Source organism: Lactuca virosa, chromosome 2 (genome assembly GCF_052849685.1).
Source record: "Lactuca virosa cultivar CGN04683 chromosome 2, Lactuca_virosa_CGN04683_v6, whole genome shotgun sequence".
NCBI lineage: Eukaryota > Viridiplantae > Streptophyta > Magnoliopsida > Asterales > Asteraceae > Lactuca > Lactuca virosa.
The window spans coordinates 236,896,069-236,911,604 of record NC_136427.1 but is presented as its reverse complement, the minus strand read 5'-3'; the positions used below and the strand labels follow the sequence as shown (position 1 = coordinate 236,911,604).

At 36.3% G+C, this 15,536-nt stretch overlaps 1 long non-coding RNA gene across 1 annotated transcript; it reads right to left on the bottom strand.

Annotated features, from left to right (window-relative positions):
• Nucleotides 1-12,301: 12,301 nt before the first annotated feature.
• Nucleotides 12,302-15,079, bottom strand: LOC145156874 (uncharacterized). The gene is made up of 6 exons (XR_013736955.1): nt 15,002-15,079; nt 14,849-14,902; nt 14,528-14,684; nt 14,231-14,290; nt 14,078-14,146; nt 12,302-12,688 (listed from the first exon to the last, which is right to left on the bottom strand). It is a non-coding gene; the product is annotated as an uncharacterized LOC145156874 (long non-coding RNA).
• Between the last annotated feature and the right edge of the window lie 457 nt (nt 15,080-15,536).

Below are 15,536 nucleotides of genomic sequence, written 5' to 3'. Positions count from 1 at the left end.
GTTTTTAAAAATGTGTAACTTATTCGAATGAAGTCAGAATGACTTGATGTTTTTTCCAACATGTAATTTGACGTTCGTAGTTCATTTTAGACTACAAAACTCATTTTTCTTGTTACATCAGGAATCACTAACGAACCCAAAAAGACATCATATCAATGCTGAGTTTTGCCTGTTTCAACAACTTCTATATTATGTCTTGGTTTTTAAAATACGTATAACTCACTCGTGTGAAGTCAAAATGACTTGATTTTTTTTCAATATGTAATTTGTTGTTTGTAGTTCATTTTAGACTACAAAACACCTTTTGGTTACATATTGAATCACTAACAGGCCCATAAGACAACATATTGATGAGTTTTCTAGGTTATAAAAAATACATATAAGCAGAAAAACACTTAAACCCTTAAGTTCACATGTAACCTAGAAAAGATCTATGTTTTTTCTATTGATAACAATAAACTATGAACATCAAGAAACCCTATAGGTAGACTATAAAAATCGAAAATTATGTAAGGTTAGGGTTTACATACCTTTTGATTATTATAACAAATAATCAAATAAAACCCTCTTGAAGTTCCTTGGATAGCAAGCACCAAAAACTTGAATGCCTCTAATAGTTTGTACCCAAAACCGTAATAATTAGAAGACTTGAGGAGAGAGGACGAGGGAGCAAATTTCAGCTCTAAGAGGGATAAAGGAGTGCTGCACAAAAATAAAGACCTTAGAGGTCCTATTTATAGCTGATAAGGAAAGCTCTGGATAACCCTAATTGAATATTATAATAATATCTCAAGATAATTATCCAATTCCTTATTTATCTATAAGGAATATTCCAGAAACCCTAATCTTCCTCCTTAAAATCGTCTAAGGCTAGGAAGATTCTGGAATTCCCTCTTGTTCAACTATTGAACAGTTACAACTTAGTCCCTGCACTTTCAGTTAATTCTAATTAACCCAAAATTAATTCCAGTTAATTTCTGATTAATTCTTAATTAATAATTATTATTTAAAATTAATATATTAATCATATAATATATTAATAACTCATTTATTTCAATTTCTAATTACTTTATTAATCAAATAAATTAACTAATCAACCCCTCTCTCTCTCTCTCTCCAAAAGTCATTATATCCAATTACTGGTTATGAGTGTAAACCAAAAAGGACTTTGCTACAAATTCATGAATATACCAATTTAGTTATTGGCTTAGATACCTTAATCTAACAATCTCCCACTTGGATAAGTCTGTAACTGTAACGCCCCGATTCTCGAATATCAATTTATGGTGATAAATTCTCATGGATTAAAGGTCTACTCGACGAGTTGGTTGCCTGACTCGTTGAGTAGCAGCGGGTTAGGCTGCGCACTTAAGTGACCTACTCGCCGAGTCCAAGAAGGGACTCGACGAGTAGGAGCTGGAGGATGAAACCCTAATTTCTGGGGTTTTGCACCCTATTTAAAGGATCATTTTCCCCTTAGCCTCCCTTTACAGCCTCTTGAGAGTCCAGAAACCCTAATTCGTGTGTGTGCTCCATATTAGTGTGAATTTTAAGCTTGGAAAGAAGATTTTGTTGCTAGAAGCTTGAAGATCAAGAAGTTGGAGGCAAGAACGTTTGGGGATCTGAAGTCTACCTCAGTTTAGCATCATTTGAAGGCAACAAGTTGTTACCTTGACCTTGTTCTTTCTAGATCTCTTCATGTTGAAGATTAGGGCTTTTATAGCATGGGTGATAACCATTTTCGGGTATGGGCTAGGGTATGAAGTCGCAACTTCAGATCTGAGCTCATCTTGGACTCTAGAGCCATAAAGTCTCCAGCTTTAGCAAGCATGAACCCTCCATCTTGAGATAAACCCCATTGTAAGCTTGGGATTGACATTCTAAGCCTATAGAGTCTTGCATGCATGTAAAGGTTGCAACTTTACGTGATAAACATGCCTTTGGAAGTTGGATCTGTAGTATGGAAACTTAAAATGGCTTAAAAAGCATCTGTATGAATGAAGGACTGAAGGGACTCGACGAGTTGCATGGTCAACTCGGCGAGTCCGATGAAGGTTGTCGTGGGCTCGGCGAGTCAGTCGAGTGACTCGGCGAGTCGGCGAGGGTTTTCCCAACCTTTGGACACATATAGATGCGACGAGTTGTAAAGGGAAAACTCGGCGAGTTGGCCAAGGAGTTACGACCACTGACACTAGGAACTCGACGAGTCACTCAAGTGACTCGGCGAGTTGGCGAGTCATGCCAGGAACTCGACGAGTAGTTGAGGGTACTTGACGAGTTGAGGTCAACATGGACTGTTGACCTTGATAGTTGACTTTGACTTTGGCCGAGGGTTGACTATTGGACTCCTGGGGTATTTTGGGAAATTAGAAATTTATGAACATGGTTTGATGGTAACTATAGGTGGTGGAGTTCGTGTCGGTGATCCGAGAGGTTGAGCTTATCTTTCGAATCGACAGTTGCGAGGTGAGTTATCCTCACTATATCAATAGGGTCTAAGGCACCAAGGCCGGCCCTTTATCGGATTTGTATCCGGGTATTTGCTTGATATGTTTATTGATCTGTTAGATCTGCATCCTGATAGTTAGGATGGTATTATACTAGTGACCTGGTTTAGGTCAGTATCCTGGTATATAGGATGATGTTATGTTAATGACTGGTTAGGTCGGTATCCTGGTTATAGGATGGTTGTTGTGTTAGTGATCTGTTAGATCAGTATGATTATCTGTTATATACATGCTAGCGTATGATATTTATGTGCACATGATTGTTTGATTGGTATGGGGATTGGGTTGAGACGGGTCCTGCTTCGTGCTGTAGGCCAACATACCCAGGGCGGATCGGATAGACTGCAGGCCCAGGAGGGCACATAGTCAGGCCGAAGGCCCGATGAGCGGTCCGGATAGGTTGAAGGCCCCGAGAGGGCGGTCCAGACATGCCGAGGATTGGAGAGTGGGCCAGATAGACTGAAGGCCCGACGCGGGCGGTCCAGTCAGATTGTAGACTCAGAGAGTGGACCAGGTGGACTGAAGGCCCGGTGCGGGCGGACCAGTCACATTGTAGACTCGAGATGCATGGCTGTTCTGTGTTTGTTATATGATATGGTATGGTTGTATGAGGTTGGTATTTTGGGGGTAACTCACTAAGCTTTCGGGCTTACAGTTTCAGTTTATTGTTTCAGGTTCAGGAGATGACCGCGGGAAGGTGAAGGCGTGACCGTACACTTCCTCGATTTACGATTATGATTTCTGGGAACTCTGATGTTTAAACTATTTTGAAAACAAACTGTAATAACTGAATGGTTTTATATGATGTAAAAAGTTTTAAATTGGCTCAAATTTTATGGGTGTTACAGTAACTACAATTGCAAGTATAGACCTTGAAGTAAACAACAAAGATTTTCGAAAGCCACTGCCGAATTTTAATTTAATCAACTGTTGGCCCTAAGATAAGTGATCAGTTATCCCTTCATTCTTCATGATATAGTATGGACACAAGGCATGGATCATAATCAATATCAATGTCCAAGATTCAGAACTATATATATATATATATATATATATATATATATATATATATATATATATATATATATGTACTAGTTCAAATAAGAACACTTAAAGGTTAAGAACTCTAGGAACCACTTATTTGTCCTTCTACACCTTCAGATCTGTTATTTGTGCTTCATCTCCGACGTCTGTCCGCGCCAAAACACCAAAAAACGTCGCCTTTCGTCATCCTCTCTTTTATTCGGTGCTCTAACACCGACGATCACCTTTCTCTAGATCTACAACTCCAGCGAGCGATGAGGATCTGCCAAAATCGCCTCCACATAGATCAGCTTTGTCTCCGATTCCTCCATATCTACTTTGTCTCCGACCACCTCCAGCTATCTTGTTCATATTTGACCACCAAGGGACTTTAAATTTCATAACTTATGCTCAGATCGATGTCTTCACTATCTTCGTCGATGCCCGTGCTTCCAAAATCTCCTGATTTGAAATTATGTCCTTGACGACGGGCATTCTTTAAATCCAGTGGAGTTTCACTCAAATTAAGGTAATATGATTTCAGATTGATTTTGTTCTTAAAGTTTTTGTGTTCTGATGCATATTTTGAACAAAGAGTTATGATTTTGCTTTACTAAATTTAGCGAAATAATATCTTTTTTCCCATGGAAATGTTGTAACACCCAGTTTTGGAAGTATTCGATTTTGGTCTCAGAGGCCAAGGGTAGGCGATTCGGACTTCTATGGGTCTCGAGTTTATTCGGAAGGATGAAAGGCTTGTGTATGGAGCTAGAAGCGTAGGGCTTCTCGCCACCTTTTCGTGGATATAAAGTTCGTCGGAAACGGACTTAGAACGAAGAAGATATAGTACTTTGAAGTTATTGTCAATTTTAGCCCTAATGGAGTTTTGTGACAAGGCAGCCCATGCATCCAAGGAATGCATGCGTAAGTTTAGCTGGGTATGCCCAGCATAATCTAGGTTACGCCCAACGTATAAGGATAAATGGTCGCGGGTGCAGAGAGGCGTACGCCCAGCGTACGCTCAGAGTTCCTAAACCCTAATTTCTAGGGTGTGCCACTATATAAAGAACATTATACCCTCAAGGCTCAGCCTCCTTCTCACCCTTAGACAGTTTTCACGAAACCCTAATCTTTTTTGAGTGTTCTTAGAGCATGGAAGGCTTTGTGAGAGCATTTTGGTGTTTGGGACCCACCCTTCAAGGAAGCAAAGGTCAAGGCAAGGTGTTAGTGCAAAAGAGAAGGTTCAGATCTGGGATTGTTGCTTTACTTCAGACCTTTTCAAGGTATAAAGTCTTAAGCTTGATGATTAATCTATTAGATCTCTCTTAGGATGAGTTTATGGACTCTTTTGGTCCCAAGAATGGATCTTTATGACTCAAGCACGTTTTTAGGACCAGGGTTGCCACCCTTCGTATCATGTGAGTCCCATAAGCAGTAAAGTTTCAATCTTTAGGGCTCATTTGTGGCCATGCTTGAGATCTAGCCCTTTTCATGGAAGTTTGTTGTCACATTTCAAGTTTAGGCTCTATTGGTGGGTTGCCATCCACCAAGTGATGGACTTTATGGTTTAAGACGTTGAAAAGGACTTGGATCTATATTTATAGCTTCCGGGGTAGAGTATTAAGCACTTAATAGGAAGATGACTTAACATGGGAGTACGCTGAGCGTACATGCAGGTACGCCCAACATACACACCATTTAGCCTGTACGCTTAGCGTACATAGGAGTATGCCCATCGTACTCATCAGATTGGGCTTGACGAGTTTTGGGCCTCGGTTTGGGCCATGCAGTGGATTTTGGGTCTTTGGGCCTTAGTGGGCCATCAAAAGTCAGACCATTTTGGACCAAGTATATGTTTGGGCTTAGGGTAAGGCTCATTAGAGGGATTGGGTCCAATTTAGCAAATTGGGCCATTAGTGGGCCACTAGTGGGCTTGGGAAGCCTACCTAGTGTTGGGCCTTTTATGTTATGGTTTTGGGCTTAGATATGGACCAAGTTGGACTAGGGGGTAAAATGGTCATTTTTCCCTAAGGAAGATTATTGTTTTAGACTAAGTGATATTTCGGTATTGGTAGCTCGGGGAGCCGAAGGAGCAGCAGTTCGGGGAATTGCCAGTTAGCAGCCAGAGGAGTATCAGCAGGTCTTCAGCAGTGCGAGGTGAGTCTCATCACTGTGTGTATGGGTCTACGGCCACAATGCCGGCCCATTTAGTTTTTGTATGGTAGGAAGACCCGGGGGTTAGCCCTAGGCATTGTATGATAGTATGTTTCCGGACCATGGTCTGATGCCGGTCGAGGCCCGAGGAAGGTCTATAGGCATGTTATTTCGAACCAAGGCCCGATGTCGGGGCAAGCCTGAGGAATGTTTGTATGTTAGTTTATACTTGTTGTCTGTGTGATACTTGTATGTGCCTGGTATGGAGAGAAGTGAGTGTGGGCGGGGTTCCGTATCTCTTTAGTAGCAGAGCAGGGACGGGGCCCACGATAGGAGAGAAGTGAGTGTGGGCGGGGTCCCGTATCTCATTATCAGCCGAAGTGTGGACGAGGTTCCATGACTCATCAGTAGCAGGATAGGGGTGAGGCCCAAGTTAGGCGAAGCCTTAGGACAGGAATACAGTAGAGTATGTTTGCTTATTGTGCTAGTATGTTTGTGTGATTGTATATGTATAGCGGATGGGGCCCGAAGACAGGCGAGGCCTAAGAGAAGCAGATATGTATACTGAGCGGGGCTCGATGCCAGGCGTGACCTGATGCCGGGCGGGGCCCGATGCCGGAGCGAGTCCGATGCCGGGCAAGTCCCGATGCAGCGGGCGGGGGCCCAGTACGTGGTTATATGTATGGTATGTGTTAGTATGGGGAACTCACTAAGCTTCGTGTTTATGGTTTTCAGTTTTGGTTTCAGGTACTTCCAGTAGCGGAGGGAAGAGCTCGGGATAACTGCATCGCACACACCATGATGTTTTAGCCTGGGATGTTTTACTCTGATATGATATGTTTAGACATGATACTCTGATTAAATATGTTTTTAATGAATGGTTTGACAATTATGGTTTTTATTAAGGTTTTAAAAATGAAATTTTTGGTCATGATTTTTGGGATGTTACAAATGTGTCAAGGTGTTTGATTTTTATGAATTATTTGTGCATCATATCTCTATGATGCATTTTTTTTTTTGATTTTTTTTCTTTCAGTTAAAGTGTGAGTTTGATGTTTTAATCTTTCATTTGTTGTCTACTATCTTAGTTTTAATTGTTGTTAAGTTATGAATGTAGATTGGTTTTAAATTAAACTGTGAATTTTGTGTATTAATGTATTAAGAGTCTTAATTTGATAATATGGTTGTGAACACATGCTTTTTATGTACTAAACCGTGAATTTATTGTCTTAAGCTATGAATTTTGTGTATTGAGATGTGATTTTTGTGTTTTAAACTGTAAATTGATTGCATTAAGCTGTGACTTTTTTGTTTAAACTGTGAATTGACTATATTAAGCCATGAATTTTGTGTATTAAACTGTGAATTTATTGCATTGAGTTGTGAATTTTGTGTACTTTACAGTGAATGACGGTATTAAGAGTTTTAAACTGATAATATGACTGTGAAATTATATTTTTTTGTGCATCAAAATTGTGAATTTATTGTACTAAGATCTGAATTTTGTATATTAAACTATGATTTTTGTGTTTAAAATTGTGAATTAACTGCATTAACCTGTAAATTTTCTGTTTAAATTGTTAATTGCCAATATTAAGCTCTAAAATTTGTGTATTAAACTTTGATTTTTGTGTTTTAAATTATGAACAGACTGCATTAAGCTGTGATTTTCTTATTTAAATTGTGAATTGACTGTATTAAATTGTAAATTTTAATTAATTTTGTGTTAAAATATGAATAATTTATGTATGAATGATTGTATTAATTTCTTGTGAATATATTAATTTTTTGGTTGTACAAATATATAAGACTATATTAGCTTTTATAAGTATTTTGCATTAAACTTTGGATAAGTTAATTAATTGGTTTATTAAATTATGAATATAGTATTTAAGCTGTCAATTAATGATTTTATATACATATCTGATTCAGAAAGAATGATGATTATGATGGTGGCACATATGGTTGTAGTGACGTGTGGTAGAGTTTGGTTTTGACTTTTTTAAATATGTGAATTAATATATAATAGATTGTATTTATGTTATGTTGTGAATTTTATGTATTAAACTAAAAATGGATTGTATTAATTTGTATATTAGTGAATTAATATGTTTATTAACCAGTGAATATTGTATTTTAAATTTTGGATATTTCTTATACACGATATATTTTTTTTAAAGAAATCTACAATTTAGAAAAAAGAAAATTGATTTTTTCAAGACATAAGTGTAACATCCCAATTTTTAAGGCCAAAAATTTCGTTTTTAAATTAAGTACTTTCATGAAATAGGATACCAAACATTGTCAAGTTACAACAACTTATAAAAACCATAACGTCATGTTTCAAAATCAAAATATCAAGAGTTATGAAAATCAGAGTACAATCCCAGAAACTCCATGCAGAAATCATGTGTGTGTGTGTGATATGCTGCTACGCCGCCGGCTCTTTCCCCTTGGACGAAGAGGTACCTGAAACCAAAACTGAAACTGTAAGCACAAAGCTTAGTGAGTTCCCCCATCATACCACATACCAAAACCACATACAAATTGTCGGTCAATTCTAGGGTGCCCGACCTACCCATATCAAGCCATTCTGGGGTGCTGACCTACCCATGTCAAGCCATTCTGGGGTGCTGACCTACCCGTGTCAGGCTATTCTGGGGTGCCGACCTACCCTCCGATCTATCTCAACCGAATACGGGGACTATTTCACCCCCTTACCGCTAGCATATAATATCATATCATAATTGTGATGTCAGACATATCTGGGGTGTCCGACCTACCCATTGGTCCTAGCGACCGAATCGGGGACTAGTCCCCTCCTACTGATACTATCGCACATAACATATCATACTAGCATACACATATATCAATTACAAGCAACCCAGATGATTATCACAAAGACAATCACCACAACTAAACAATTACTAGTGGGCCGGCCTTGGTGCCTTAGACCCACTTCTACTGGAAGGTAACTCACCTCGATATCGTGTAGTGTTTAAACCGTCCTCGGTGTGAAAATCGACTCCCCTCGACTCCTCAATCCCTACACAACAATCCTTCTAAGCCATCACATAGAATATACAGCCTTAACTAGGGTCAACTCAGATTCAGTCAAAGTCAACATTGGTCAAAGTCAACATCCAGTTGACCTGACTCGCCGAGTTGGCCTACCAACTTGTCGAGCCCATACTCCTTTAACCCGATACAATCTCCGTCTCTACTCGTCGAGTCTAGCAAGAACTCGACGGGTTCTCCTTCAATCATCATCGGGACTATCTTCATCCGACTCGCCGATTTCGACCTTGAACTCGTCGAGTTCATCTCCCTCCTACGAATACATCCAGTCTATGACTCGCCGAGTTGTATGAACAACTCGTCGAGTTCATCTTCAAAGGTTGGGAGATTGCCTTGGATTCGCCGAGTCTGTTCATACACTCGCCGAGTCCTATGATTCCCAGGTCCCTTTACGCATCTAAACAACTAAGGGACTTTCCATGCTAACAACTAGTCCATCCACAGAAGGGAATTGGTGGTCAATACACCCCGACTCGCCGAGTCCCAAGAACGACTCGTCGAGTCCAACCTTAACCATTACTATATAGTCGATTTAAATGGGTCTTAACACATAAAAACCATAGATCTGGCATTCTAATGTCCATTTTACACGTAAAGCTCCAAACTTGGTGCACATGCATGGGGTCTTTGGCTCAAAATGCCATAAAAGGTTCTCTACAAGATGCATGGGGATCTCATGGCCTTAAAGTTGGCACCTTTATGCCATGAGACCCCTCCAACGACTCAGATCTGAAGTCAAGATTCCATGTACACCTCCCAGATCCGAAGATGGCTTGGAAAGCCCTAAATGTACCCAAGGTCCAAGTTTCTAAAGATGAATAAATACATGGAAGACCAAAACAGGGGCATTTTACCTTGATTGAGCTGGATATGGACCAAAACCTATGGATCTCCAAGCCTCAACTCGAACTCTCAAGCCTCTTCCTTCTTCTCAAGCTTCACAATCCACCAAATGTACCAAAATGGCCTTAGAACATACAAAAACGGCTAGGGTTTCGATATACAGCTCTCTGGGAGTGATAGGGACGATGGAGGCTAAGATAAAGTGTTTAAATAGGGTGCAAACCCTAAATATTAGAGTTTTGTCCAGACAGCTCCTACTCGTCGAGTCGGTCTTCCGACTCGTCGAGTATGTCACTTAAACCCCCGTTCCAACAGTCGAGTCTACTCGACGAGTCCAGAGTAAATTGTAATATTTTCATGAAATTAAATACGTACCAGGAATCTGGTGCTACAATAAGTCTATTTTTTTTACTAAAATTTTGTATATTTTGGTTGGAAAAATAAAAAGTATATATAATTAAGTTGTGAATACGACCATAAAAATGCTACTGAGTTTAATGTTAGTCCGAAAGCGGTCTGGCGACGGTTCGACGGCAGTCCGACGACAATTGGCTAGTAGTTTGTAAACTAGGGAATATAAAAGTTTGCTTAATACAATATAAATGTTGGATTTGTCCAAAATGTCATTAATGAAAACATTTAAAAAATGGTTCTTAATTTTTTGGGTTCTTTTTTGAACCACTCTCACTCACTCTCTCTCTCTCTCTCACTCACACACACACTCTCTCTCTCTCTGTGTATGTGTGTATATATATATATATATATATATATATATATATATATATATATATATATATATATATATATATATATATATTATACGTGCTCTCTCACTATCATTATCGTGATAGTAACCCTCTCTCTCTCTCTCTCTCTCCCCCGTCCTTCTCACACTAACTCGCTCTGTGTGTTTGTATATGTCTGTTTGTTTGTATGTGTCACGTAATATTAGTATTTAATAATATTATTAAACAACCTTAGAAAATTAATGAAAAAGGGTACAAAATCGAACTTTTGGAACTCGGTAATGATTGTCTTGTTTCATTCTTCTTAGTGGCTTATTCTGTAACACATGCATATTTTCATATGATTTTCTTCTATCTAGGAAAGGTCAAATGAAATAAAATGCATTGTATTTATTATATTTTGACATTAGAAGTTTTCGTTTTGTTAATAGAGACATTACTTTTGCATGTTTGCTTAAATTTCATATGAAGCAACCTTATTATACATAGAAAGCCTGCAAGTCATCACCTATTTCATAAACAAATAGATTAGATTATCAAAAATCAATACAATTAAAATACAAAAAATATAGTCAAGAAAATGTTTTCACCTTTAATCTCATTGGACCCTCGTATCATTCTTTCATGAAGTCCAAGAACACAATAACCATGAAGAAATTCCATTAATATAACCTTCTGATAAAAAGGATGACAAAGATGATATATTTGAGTTAAAATGAGTTAGAATTGCAGGAAATCGAAACTTACTTTACTTTACTTTACTTTACTTTTTTTTACCGATATACGAAACACACATTATTTTGACAAACAATATTCATTTGTTAATTAAGTATGTTGTTGCTTTGGTGAAAAGCAAAGGAACCAGTTACATAGAATGGTGTTATAGTTTTTCCCGGTGATGTGATTGCACAAAATAAGGTGTGTATGCAAGGAAAATGAGGCTAATAGTTCAAGGACAAACGATGTCGACAAACGTGTTGTACTGGCAACTATTTGTTTTATTTTGAAACAAAGTTTTCTTTTGCTGATTAAGTATGTTGTTGTTTTGGCTAGAAAATATGAGTGTTTATTGTCTTGGTTAAAATAAAAGGAACTCTCTCTCTCTCTCTCTGTGTGTGTGTCACATAATCATTAGTATTTATTTAATAATAATATTAAACCAACTTTAGGATATTAATGAAAAAAAGGGTCAAAAACGAACTCTTGGAATTGAGTAATGATTGTCTTGTTTCTTCCCCTTAGAGGCTTATATGTAACACATGATAAATCTTAACCATTTTAATTGGCAATTTGGAATTAAAATCCACATAGATTAAAGAATTAAAGCTCAGCCCTCAGCCCCTCACATCTAATTTAATTGTCTTATCACACATTATTTTATATTTACCCTCAAATCCCAACTTTTATGACATGTTCCATAAATTTCGTTACCGTGCAACATTCTAAGGTAACTTTTAATTTTATTACATGGTTAAATTTTATGTATTTTGCAATTAATAATAATAATAATATTGATAATTTGTTTTTATAATCATAGGGTAAATTTTTTGGAAAAATCATCATTTTTTCAAACGCAAAGAAGACGTTTATGAATCTCATGAAAGAGTGATGAGTTGTTTAAATGTTCTTTTATCATAATAGAAAATTTAGAACTTATCTAAGGATACAACTATTAAAATACGACAGATACAAATAACGACAATAAACAAGCTAATAATCCTTGTTTGATGAACAACAGATTAATAGATAATATATTTTATGAAAAAAAAAGTGATGTGGTACGTACAATTATTCAAAAGAAAGCAGAGATTGGGAGTCACTTAAATACCAAGAACACCCGACAGAAAATACAAAATTTTAAATGAGATTTCCATAACTGGATGAAAATACAATTATGTAATAGGAAGGAATGAAAATGAAAAAAAAAATTACATTGTAATTTGTCGAATATATAAGCCAATAGGAAATTACCATGTTGGTGAAAAGTAAGAAATAAAACATATTCTTCTGGAATATATTTGGTGTAGGTGCCTTTGAAGTATTTGATGAAGGTTCCAAGAAATCATAGAAATTATGTGAGTTATTGATGCATCAGATGGCAAAGATGATCTGGCGGAGCTTAATGAAGTTTTCAAGGTTAAAAATATGTCATTTTTCAGACAAACATGCATTTCAAGAGAGTCTCTGCGCCTTCTTGCAGTTTCTGGTTCAGAACTCTTTACAGCACCTTGTTGACTTTTCTGTCTACAAGTTGACTTTTTGGTGGGCTTTTTCTTCCACAAAACCATTAAATCTCCACTTCAATCAGATATGGTTATTTTTTCCTCTTTTACCCCCCTGTTTTCAGCCAGTAAAATTCCATATAAACAAACAAATCTAGCCCTTCTTAAACTATAATTACCTGTCAACACCTCCCAGCAAAATAAAAAAATGAAATTGGAAAGTTGAGGAATATTTTTATCTATATGAAGCAAATTCACACAAATTCAATATATATCAGTAGGATTATAGACATTTCACATAAATGGGATCAATTTCATGAAATTTGTGTCCTTTTGTATGAAGTAGAGCATCAAGAGATCATCAACAAGGATAGAAATAAAAAAATATCACCGAATAACAGAAAATCCTTAATATCAAAATTTTGAAAACAATAAATTAGTATGCTATTCCTTCAATTCCAGCATAACTATATTCATGTAAGCTAAGCCTAAGACATCATAAATTAAGTTCATACATCTATGGTTTAGAAGAAACAAAAGTCTTCCAAATAGAGAGGGTCTTTTTACAACAATTTCATAATTACTACTCCAACTTTGACTCTTTTGACCCTAAAAATAGAAAAATCATAATCATAATCAGTCTTTTAGTTTAATTGTAAAGTTTCTTAATTCGAACCTTATCTTTCTTCAAATAGTGGGTAGGGAAGAAGGCGTGAACCAAGAATCATACAGAACAATTTAAGTATCTATAACTTCAATTTTAATTACTTTAGGAAGGAAAAAGGAAAAGAGCGAATTAATTACCTTTTTACCCTATCCCTTTTAGCCTTTTCTTCTAATTATACAATATCTTTACATCATAAACATTAACAAAATATATTATATAACACCAATATACTTGAAAGTAGCATGCCTTAATAAATGAATCAATAAAAATACATTGCTATTTCTTGGGTTTGACCCGAAAAAGAGCCATATGCACAAATTAGCAACATAATTTTTATTTATAGGAGAATTATAACATCCAACTTTCCTTTTTAACTAACTGTTAGATAAACAAAGAATAGGCATTATAATATCCACCAAGATTTTAAAGGTGGTTGTCTTTTTAACTTGATTGACACAACTTAATCTGGTAAGCTATAGGAAGAGTTGCCAGATAAAGTCAAAGAAAGGAGGCTTTTTCCCATTAAGTCCTAACTTTTTCCTATCCAGACAGCACTTAATGGGTAAAAGACTGAAAGAGGGTCTAGGTCTCAACTGAAGTCAAAGGTTACTGGAGCAATAAAATTAAAACCAAATATTGCTAAAGTTTCTGCAGCACAATTAATAAAACCAAAACTTTAATAGTAGAATTGGTACAATATCGTTTCAAAAAAGTTTCGAAAGTACAATTTTGTAAATTGGAAAAAGTTTTAAAGTGCAATCCTTAATAAGAAAAGAAAGCGAATATACAATGTTCTAATTGAAAAAAATAAAAATAAGATGCTATAATAAAGCATACCTTTGAAAGTTGAAATTGAACAGGTACTTTTTGTTTGAAACATGCTATTAAACTTGTAATTTCTCATCGCTAAAACAGAGAAATCAGTATTCAAATATCCAAATACATGTTAAGAACATTGCAAAAAAGAATAGATTAGTGATAAAAGCTGACCTCCATGATTGAGATGAGAAAGAAGATGGAATTTCGTGAAGCTTATATGAAATCTCTGCACTGCAATGATAGACAACCAAATAAGCAAAGTGACATTCATTGGCATTATGTTGAAAATAACATGACAATTAAGCATATGTACTATTTTTTTAGGGTGCCTGAAAGGGTTCCAAGTTACCACTTCCATCTGCTCAAAACCCAAATAAAGAATACGACGTTCTCCATGAATTTAGAAGAAACAAAATTGGCTCAAATTTAATTAAGAAATATAGTTTTGAGTAATTTATTGTACTTTACCTTTTGGTCACACATAGGTTGCAAGTGGAAAATAAAAAATATAGTCTTGGTCAATTTAGGATATCTCAACTTCTATGTCTTGTTTTTTGAGGGTTGAGAGAAGATCTTCTTTGGAATAAGACAATAAGGTTATCTTCTCTTTCATTGTTCCATAAACCTAAAAGTCATATGTTGGACAATATAAACGAAAATTAAGGTAAATTTGACAGCAAAATTGAATGCATATATTTGACGATTCAGATAATATAATATTTAACAAAAACTTGACCGCAAGTAGAGTTTATTGTCAAGTTGGAATAAAGAAAAACTCAACCCACTTACTAATTTTAGCTTTCTGACTACTTAGCTTTATTTGCAGCTCCACTTTGACATCCACTGAAATCAGACAATGGTTAATCAACAAATTAGAAAGCAAGAAAAACCCAAATGGGGATGTACAACTTTTACCCTTCCCATAAACATATAAATGCATACCTTTCTTGCTAGATACCCATCAAGCCAATCTGTAATTGCTGCAGCAATGAAAATAATCAGAGCATCTGGGAATATTCTATCTTACTAATAAGTTTAAAAAACGCATTTAATGATGTTAGGTTGCAACAGGAAGGTTGAACGAATATGTTGCCAAAATGGAACCATTTGGTATGCTTTTTTCATGTAGTGTGTCCAAGAAAATGACCATAAAAATGCCCCTGATAGAATGATTTTTTCATTTGGTTCTTTCATCATTTAATCCATTCTAGCAAGAAAAATAAGTCATTGGATAAACAAATCACACAAATTTTTGTCTAACTTTTACGAAAGAAGTACTTTATGCAAGGACTCATTGTTGTTCAAATGCTCATGTTTGCATTGTTACAAACACCTGGTGTGCATTCACTTTGTCATGTTCTCCTTTCACAAAAATACATAAAAATATGATCCTTTATCAATTGACAGTGTTATAAAAACCATTAGGGCATAAAACTCACCAACAACTTCCTAATTACGCCAACTGTCTGTTAAGGGG